This window comes from Callithrix jacchus, chromosome 2, assembly GCF_049354715.1.
Source record: "Callithrix jacchus isolate 240 chromosome 2, calJac240_pri, whole genome shotgun sequence".
NCBI lineage: Eukaryota > Metazoa > Chordata > Mammalia > Primates > Cebidae > Callithrix > Callithrix jacchus.
Window position 1 is genome coordinate 166,464,275 of NC_133503.1, and position 9,337 is coordinate 166,473,611.

Sequence of the window (9,337 nt, forward strand, 5' to 3'; positions counted from 1 at the left end):
TTCCACATCTTTGCTATTGTGAATAGTGCTATAATAAACACAAAGGTACAGATATTCCTTTGATATACTGATTCCCTTTCCTTTAAATAAATACCCAGTGTAGATTACTGGATCATATAGTAGCTCTATTTAGTATTTTTTGAGAAATCTCTATACTGTTTTACATAATGAATGTACTAACTTACATTCCCACCAACAGTACAAAAGAGTTCTCTTTTTTTCTACATCCTCACCTGCATCTATTATTTTTTGTCTTTTTAAAAATAATAACCATTCTAACTGGGGTAAGATGGTATCTCATTGTGGTTTTGATTTTTCATTTCCCTGATAATTATGGATGTTGAGCATTTTTTATAAACCTGTTGGCCATTTGTATGTTGTCTTTTGAGAAATGTCTACTCATGCCCTTTACCCACTTCTTAATGAGATTGTTGGGTTTTTTTAAATTGAGTTGACCACGCCTCCTTCAAGTCCCAAGGAGTTCGCATGCGGCCGTGTCCGATTCCAGCCGCCTCTTCAGTTCGGCATGGATCCCAACTGCTCCTGTGCCACCAGTTACTCCTGCACCTGAGCCGGCTCCTGCAAGTGCAAAGAGCACAAATGCACCTCCTGCAAGAAAAGCCGCTGCTCCTGCTGCTCTGTGGGCTGTGCCAAGTGTGCACAGGGCTGCATCTGCAAAGGGAGCAAGTGCAGCTGCTACAGCTGATGCCAGGACAGCCCTGCTCCCATGTGTAAATAACATGACCTCTACAAACCTGGATTTAAAAAAAAATGTACAACCCTAACCCATTTGCTACATTCCTTTTTCTATGAAATAATGTGAATGATAATAAAACAGCTTTGACCTGAAAAAAAATTGAGTTGTTGAGTTCCTAGCATATTCTGGATATTAGTTCCGTGGTGGATAAATAGTCTGCAGATATTTGCTCCTATTCAACAAGTTGTCTCTTTATTCTGTTGATTGCTTTGCCATGCAGAAGTTTTAAGTGTAAGATAATCCCATTTGTCTATTTTTGTTTCTGTTGTCTATGCTTTTGGAGTCTTAGCCATAAAATATTTGTCTAGACCAATATCCTGAAGTATTTTCCCTAATGTTTTCTTCTAGTAGTTTTATAGGTCGGGATCTTACATTTAAGGCTTTAATCTGTCATGAGTTGATTTTTGCATACAGTGAGAGATAAGGGTCTAGTTTTGTACTTTTGCAAATGGTTACACAGTTTTCCGAGTACCATTTATTGAAGAAGTTGTCCTTTCCCCTGTGTAGGTTCTTAGTCAGTTGGTTGGAGTCAGTTGACTATACATACATAGATTTATCTCTTGATTGTCTATTCTCTTATGTTGGTCTATTTGCCTGTTTTCATATCAATACCATGATGTTTTGGTTACTATAGCCTTGTAATATATTTTGAAGTCTGTAGTGTGACACTTCCAGCTTTGTTCTCTTTTGCTCAGGATTGCTTTGGTTATTCTGGCTCTTTGGGATCAATACAAATTTTAGAATTGCCTTTTTCTAAGTCTGTGAGAAAATGATATAAACAATTTGATAGGAATTGCATTAAATCTGTAGATTGCTTTGAACACTATAGTCATTTAAATGATGTTAATTCTTACAATCTGTGAGCATGGGATGTCTTTCCATTTGTTTGTTTTCTCTTCAATTTCTTCCATTGGAGCTTTTTAAATTTTCTTTGTAGAGATGGTTCACCTTTTTAGTTAAAATTATTCCTAGGTATTTTTTGTAGCTATTATAAATAGGATTGCCTTCTTAATTTCTTTCTCAGCTAGTTCATTATAGGTATATAGAAATGTTACTGACTTTTGTGTGTTGATTTTATATCTTGCAACTTTACTGAAAGTATTTATCAGATCAAAGAGTCTTCAGTAAAGTCTTTAGGTTTTACTAGATATAAGATCATATATTATCAGCAAAAAGTAAAATTACACTTCCTTTTTCAAATTTGGATGTCTTTTGCTTCTTTTTCTTGCCTGATTATGCTGGCTAGTATTTTCTTTACTATGTTGAATAGGAGTGGTGAAAGTGAGCATTCTCATCTTATTCCAGTTCTTAGAGAATTGGCTCTGGATTTTTCCCCATTCTGTACAATGTTAGTTGTAGGTTTGTCACATATGGCCTTTTTTACATTGAGGTATGTTCCTTGTATGCCTAGTTTGTTGCAAATTTTTATCATGAAAGGATGGTGAATTCTATCAGATGCTTTTTCTGCACCAATTGAGATTGTATGTAATCAACTGTGTGAATTTTTTCCTTCATTTTGTTGATGTGATGTGTTAGGTTTATTAATTTTTTATATATTGAACCATATTTGAGACACATCTCTCTTGATCATGGCATATTATTTTTTATGTGCTGTTGGATTCAGTTTGCTAACATTTTGGGAAGAATTTTTGCATCTATGTGCATCAGAGATTTTGGTGTATGGTTTTCTTTTTTGCTGTGTCTTATTTTGCCATCAGGTTAATTCTTGCGCCAAAGGATGAGTTAGGGAGAAGACTCTCCTCTTCAATGTTTTGAAATAGTTTGAGGAGACTGGATGTTTGTCCTTCTTTAAAGTTTAATAGAATTTGACAGTGAAGCCATTTGGTGCTACACTTCTTTTTTTTGGGAGACTTTTTATTACTGCCTCAACTTTGTTATTTGTTACTGGTCTCTTTAGGTCTAATTCCTTCCTGATTTAGTCTTGGAAGGTTGTGTGGGTCTAGGAATTTATCCATTTTGTCTAGGTTTTCTAGTTTGTTGATATATAGTTGCTCATAATAGTCTCATGATCTTTTGTATTGTGGTATCAGTTGTAATGTCTTCTTTTTCATTTCCAATTTTGTTTATATGTATCTTCTTTCTTTTTATTGGTTACTCCAGCCAGTGATTTATTGATTTTATTTATTCTTTTCAAAAATGTTTTTTCTTTTATTAATCTTTTGTATCACCTTTTTAGTCTTTATTTCATTTAATTCCGCTATGATTTTTATTATTTATTGCCATCTACTAATTTCACGTCTGGTTTATTCTTGCTTTTTTAGTTACCTGAGGTACATTGTTAGGTTGTTAATTTGTATCTTAGTAAAAGTATATTTCTACTTTTTTGATGTAGGCATTTACTGCTATAAACTTCCCTCATAGCACTGCTTTTGCTGTATCTCATAGGTTTGATATGTTGTGTTCACATTTTCATTTGTTTCAATAATTTTTTTAAATGTTCTTGTTAATTTCTTCATTGTCCCAATGTCATACAGGAGTATCCATTTATTTGTAGTTTCAAAAGTTTCTCTTGTTATAGATGTCTAGTTTTATTTCATTGTGGTCTGAGAAGATACTTACATAATGTCAATTTTTAAAAACTTGTTGAGACTTGTTTTGTGCCTTTACCTATGGTCTATCCTGAAAAATGTTCCATGTGCTGATAAAAATATGTCTATTTTGGGCTGCATGTGGTGGCTCACTCCTGTAATAGCACTTCGGGAGGCCGAGGCAGGCGGATCACCTGAGGTCAGGAGTTCGAGACCAGCCTGGCCAATATGGCAAAACCCTGTCTCTACTAAAAATACAAAAATTAGTTGGGTGTGGTGGCACATGCCTGTAGTCCCAGGTACTTGGGAGGCTGAGGCAAGAGAATCGCTTGAATCTGGGCAGTGGAGGTTGCAGTGAGCTGAGATCTTGCCACTGCACTCCAGCCTGCACGAAAGAAGTGAAACTTCATCTCTCTCTCTCTCTCTCTCTATATATATATATATATATACACACACACACACACACACACACACACACACATATTCTATAACTATTGAACAAAATGTATTGTAAATGCCTGTTAGGGCCATTTGGTCTAATGTGAAATTTAAATCCAATGTTTATTTGTGCATTTTCTGTCTAGATGATCTGTCTAATATTGAAAGTGGGATGTTCAAGTCTCCAACAATTATTGTATTGAAGTTTATACCTCCCTTTAAATTTAATAACATTTGTTTTACATATCTGGGTGCTCCAGTGTTGAGTGTATAAATATTTACTATTTAAAAAATTAGTTAGAGACTGGGTCTCATTGTATTGATGAGGCTGGTCTCAAACTCTTGGCTTCAAGTGATCCTCCTGCCTTGGCCTCCCAAAGTGCTGGCATTACAAGCACGAGCCACCACATCTGACCTATTTACTAATTTTATATCAGCTTGCTGAATGACGTTTTTATAATAAAAATTTGACCTTCTTTGTCTCTTTTTATGGTTTTTGACTTAAAATCTATTTAAGCAATATATAGCTATTCCTGATTGCTTTTGGTTTGCATTTTTATGGAATATCTTTTTCCATCCCATTGCTTTCAGTCTACATATGTCTTTACAGAGGAGATGAGTTCCTTGTAGGCAACATCTAGTTGGGTCATGGTTTTTGTTTTTGTTTTTGTTTTATCCATTCTGCCAGTCTATATCTTTTATGCTTCAATTGTTTTTTATTTTTAGTTGGAGTCTCGCTCTGTTACCCAGGCTGGAGTGCAGTGGCGCAGTCTTGACTCACTGCAACCTCTGCCTCCTGGGTTCAAGCAATACTCCTGCCTCAGCCTCCTGAACATCTGTGATTACAGGCATCTATCACCACCATGCCCATCTAATTTTATTTTTTATTTTTGGAAGAGACGGGGTTTCTCCAGGTTGGCCGGGCTGATCTTGAACTCCTCACTTCAAATGATCTGCCTGCCTCGGCCTTCCAAAGTGTTGGGATTACAGGCATGAGCCACCGTGCCTGGCCACAGTCTATATCTTTTAAGTGGAAGGTTTAATCTATTAACATTCAAGGTCATTATTAATATGTGAGAGTTTATTCCTGTCATTTTATTAAATAATTTCTGGGCCGGGAGCAGTGGCTCAACCCTGTAATCCCAGCACTTTGGGAGGCCGAGGCGGGTGAATCACGAGGTCAAGAGATTGAGACAATCCTGGTCAACATGGTGAAACCCCATCTCTACTAAAAATACAAAAACTTAACTGGGCATGATGGCGTGTGCCTGTAATCCCAGCTACGCAGGAGGCTGAGGCAGAAGAATTACCTGAACCCAGGAGGTGGAGGTTGCGGTGAGCCAAGATAGTGCCATTGCACTCCAGCCTGGGTAACAAGAGCAAAACTCTGTCTCAAAAAAAAAAAAATAAATAAAATAAAATAAATAAATAAATGATTTCTGATATTTTTTCTTTTGTATATCCTTTGTTCCTTTCTTTCTTTCCTATTTTGTTATCATGGTGCTTTGAAAGTTTTCTGTAGAGCTAACAGCTGACTGTTCTCCCTTCCTTGTTTGTGCATTTGTTCTACCAGTGATTTTTTACTTTTACATGTTTTCATTATGGTAAATAACATTCTTTCACTTCCCAGTGTAAAGCATCCTTAAATGCTTGTAGGACCAGTCTGGTGCTATGAATTCCTTCAGCTTTTGCTTGTCTGGGAAAGACTTTGTTTCTCTTACTTTTTTATGAAAGAGAATTTTGCTGAATATACTATCCTTCCACGATAGCTTTTATTTTTCAGCCCCTTAAATATATCATCTGATTTTCTCTTGGCCTGTAAGGTTTCTAACAAGAAGTCTATTGTTAATTTGGTGAGTGTTCCTTTATAGATGTCTAGACAGTTTTCTCTTGCTGTTTTTAGAATTTGCTCTTTGCCGTTGACTTCTGACAGTTTGTTTTTGGTTTTTTTTATCTTTTTTTTTTTTCAAGAAATAAAGAGAGAGAGAGAAAGAAGAAAGAAAGAAAGAAAGAAAGAAAGAAAGAAAGAAAGAAAGAAAGAAAGAAAGAAAGAAAGAAAGAGAGGAAGAGAAAGAGGGAGAGAGAACGGGAGTGTTGCTTAATTGCCGGGGCTAGAATGCAGTCTGAAAATGGGTATTGAAAACCTCCCTTATACCATCAATTTTGCTTATTAATGGCCAACCAACATTTCATTTAAACCTGTGAGTAGGTGTGATGTGGTACTGATAAGAGTGCATATCTTGTGTGTTTAAAGTGGAGAGTTCTATAAATGTTATTAAGTTTACTTGTTCCGGATCTGAGTTCAAGTCCTGGATATCCTTATTAATTTTCTGTCTCCTGAATCTGTCTAATATTGATGTTGAAATCTCCCACTACTACTGTGTGGGAGTCCAAGTCTCTTTAAAAGTCTTATGTAGGCCAGGCGCGGTGGCTCACACCTATAATCCCAGCACTTTGGGAGGCCAAGGCAGGTGGATCACGAGGTCAAGAGATCGAGACCATCCTGGTCAACAAGGTGAAACCCCATCTCTACTAAAAATACAAAAATTAGCTGGTGGTGTGCACCTGTAATTCCAGCTACTTGGGAGGCTGAGGCAGGAGAATTGCTTGAACCCGGAAGGCGGAGGTTGCGGTGAGCCAAGATCATGCCATTGCACTCCAGTCTGGGTAACAACAGCGAAACTCCATCTCAAAAAAAAACAAAAAAATAAAAGTCTTATGTATCCTGTATTGGGTGCGTACACATCCAGGATTGTCAGCTCTTCTTGTTGCATTGATCCTTTCACCATTATGTCCTCTTTTGATCTTTGCTGCTTTAAAATCCATTCCATCAGAGGCAAGAATTGCAACCTCTGCTTTTTATTTATTTATTTATTTATTTTTGCTCTCCATTTGGTTGGCAAATCTTTCTCCATCCTTTTGTTTTGAGTCTTTATGTATCCTTCCATGTAAGATGGGTCTGGATGCTACATACCGATGGGTTTTGCCTGTATCTTTTGATTGGGGAATTTAGTTAATTTAAATTTAGGATTACTGCCATTTGATGTTAGCTGGCTGTTTTGCCCATTAGTTGCTGTAAATTCTTCATTATGTTGATGCTCTTTACTTTTTGGTATATTTTTAGAAAGGCTAATACTGGTTGTTCCTTTCTATGTGCTTCTTTCAGAAGCTCTTGTAAAGCAGGCCTGGTAGTAATGAAATCTCTGAGTACTTGCTTGTTCACAAAAGATTTTATTTTACCTTTGCTTGTGAAGCTTAGTTTGGCTGGATATGAAATTCTGGGTTGAAAGTTCTTTTCTTTAACAATGTTAAATATTGGCCCCCACTCTCTTCTGGCTTGCAGGGTTTCTGCTGAGAGATCTGCTATGAGTCTTATAGGCTTCCCTTTGTGGGTAACCTGACCTTTCTCTCTGGCTACGCTTAGTATTTTCTCCTTCGTTTCAACCCTGGTGAATCTAACAATTATGTGCCTTGGCGTTGCTCTTCTTGAGAAATATCTTTGTGGTGTTCTCTGTATTACCTGGAGTTGAATATTGTCCTGCCTTACTAGGTTGGGAAAGTTTTCCTGAATAATATCCTGAAGAGTATTTTCCAGCTTGGATTCATTCTCTTCGTCACATTCAAGTACACCTATCAAACGTAGATTAGGTCTTTTCACATAGTCCAATATTTCTTGGAAACTTTGCTCATTCCTTTTTAACTTTTTTTCTCTATTCTTGTCTTCTTGTTTTATTTCATTAAGTTGGTCTTCAACCTCTGATATCCTTTCTTCTGCTTGATCAATTCAGCTGTTAAAACTTGTGCATACTTCACGAAGTTCTCGTGTTGTGTTTTTCAACTCCTTTAATTCACTTATATTCCTCTCTATATTGTCAATTCTTATTAGCATTTCGTCAAACCTTTTTTCAAAGTTCTTAGTTTCTTTGCATTGGGTTGGAACAAGTTCTTTTAACTCCCAGAAGTTTCTTATTATCCACCTTCTGAAGCCTACTTCTGTTAATGGAACACAGTCATTCTCCATCAGGCCTTGTTTTGTTGCTGTTGAGGAACTGTGATCCCCTGTAAAGGGAGAGGCATTCTGATTTTGAGTATTCTCAGCCTTTTTAGGATGGTTTCTTCCCTTTGTTACAAATTTATCCATCTGTCATTTTTGTAATTACTGCCTTTCCATTAGGTTTCTGAGTGGACATCCAATTTATTGATTCCCAGTGCCAGGATCTGAGCAACCCACTGTGCTGACTAAAACAGCGGCGTTAAGATTGATGGTGCTTTTCTGCCCAGGAATCTCCGGTCTGGCTTCCTTCTTGAGTCCGTCCTTCAATCAGCTGAATAGGCGACTCTGCCTTCCCAGAGGTCCAAACGTTGGCCAAAAGGGTCCCACTTACTCTGCACCAAGAACCGCCGCACCGAGGCACTGGCAAAACTGCTGCACAGGCCAGAAGAGTTGCACTGGTGACCCGTGGGGCTCCTCCGCTGGGAATCTCCTGGTCTGTGAGCAACAAAAATTCATCTGAAAGTGTGGCATCCTCTCGTTCTCTGAGCTTTCACTGGGAGCCACAATCCTGAGCTGCTAGTGATCAGCCATCTTGGATCTTTCCCTTGACTTCTGACAGTTTGACTATAATGTGTTGAGAAGACCTTTTTACATAGTATCTTTTTGGGGATTGCTGAGCCTCCTTTATCTGGACATCTAAATGTCTTGGTAGATGTGAGAAGTTTTCATCTATTACTTTGTTAAATAGGTTAAGTAGGTTTTCTAACTATTGTTTTCTCTTTATCTTATGGAATTTCAAATATTTGGTTGCTTTTTGGTGTCCCATTTGTCACATAGGCTTTGCTCATTCTTTTTTGTTATTTTTTCTTTATTTTAGTTTGCCTGGGTTGTTTCAAAACACCTGTCTTAAAGTTCTGAGATTCTTCTGCTTGATCTAGTCTATTATTGAAGCTTTCAAATGTGTATTGTATTTTATTAAATGAATGCTTCAGTTCCAGGATTTCTATTTCTTTCCTTTTTTATAATATCTATCTCTTTGGTAAATTTCTCATTTATATCCTGAATTGTTTTTCAAAATTTTTTTGTATTGTTTTTCAATATTCTCTTGTATCTCTCTGATCTCTCTGCACTTCTTTAAAATCAGTATTTCACATTCTTTTTTCTGGGCTTTTGTAAATTTATTAATTGGAATCTGTTGCTGAAGAACTATTGTGTTCCATTGGAGGCATCATATTTCCTTGCTTTTTCATGTTTCCTGTATATTTACATTGATTTCTCTGCATCTGGTATAACAGTTGCTTCTTTCGATTTTTTAAATTTGTTTTCTTAAGGGAGGACTTTTTCTTGGAAATGTATCTATGGTGTTGGTTGGGTTGCGTACCTTGGCTTCGATTCTGGGTGTGTGTATGAGTGTAATTTTGTATGATTTCTTTGGCTATAAATAGTGTCAGTGGTATCTGATTTTCTTGGTGACTTAGAATGTGGTTATTAGTGGAGGCTGTGATGAAGTTTTGCTGGGGACTGGGGTGTCAAGTGAGCCAGTCTTTGGGCCCCGGTGGTGTCAGTGATAAGCTGAGGCCTGTCCTTGGGCCCCTGAGC

The 9,337-nt window shown here is 37.1% G+C and overlaps 1 pseudogene; it reads left to right on the forward strand.

Annotated features, from left to right (window-relative positions):
• The first annotated feature begins 526 nt into the window (after positions 1-526).
• On the forward strand, positions 527-787 carry LOC144581468 (metallothionein-2 pseudogene; annotated as a pseudogene).
• The last annotated feature ends 8,550 nt before the right edge of the window (positions 788-9,337 follow it).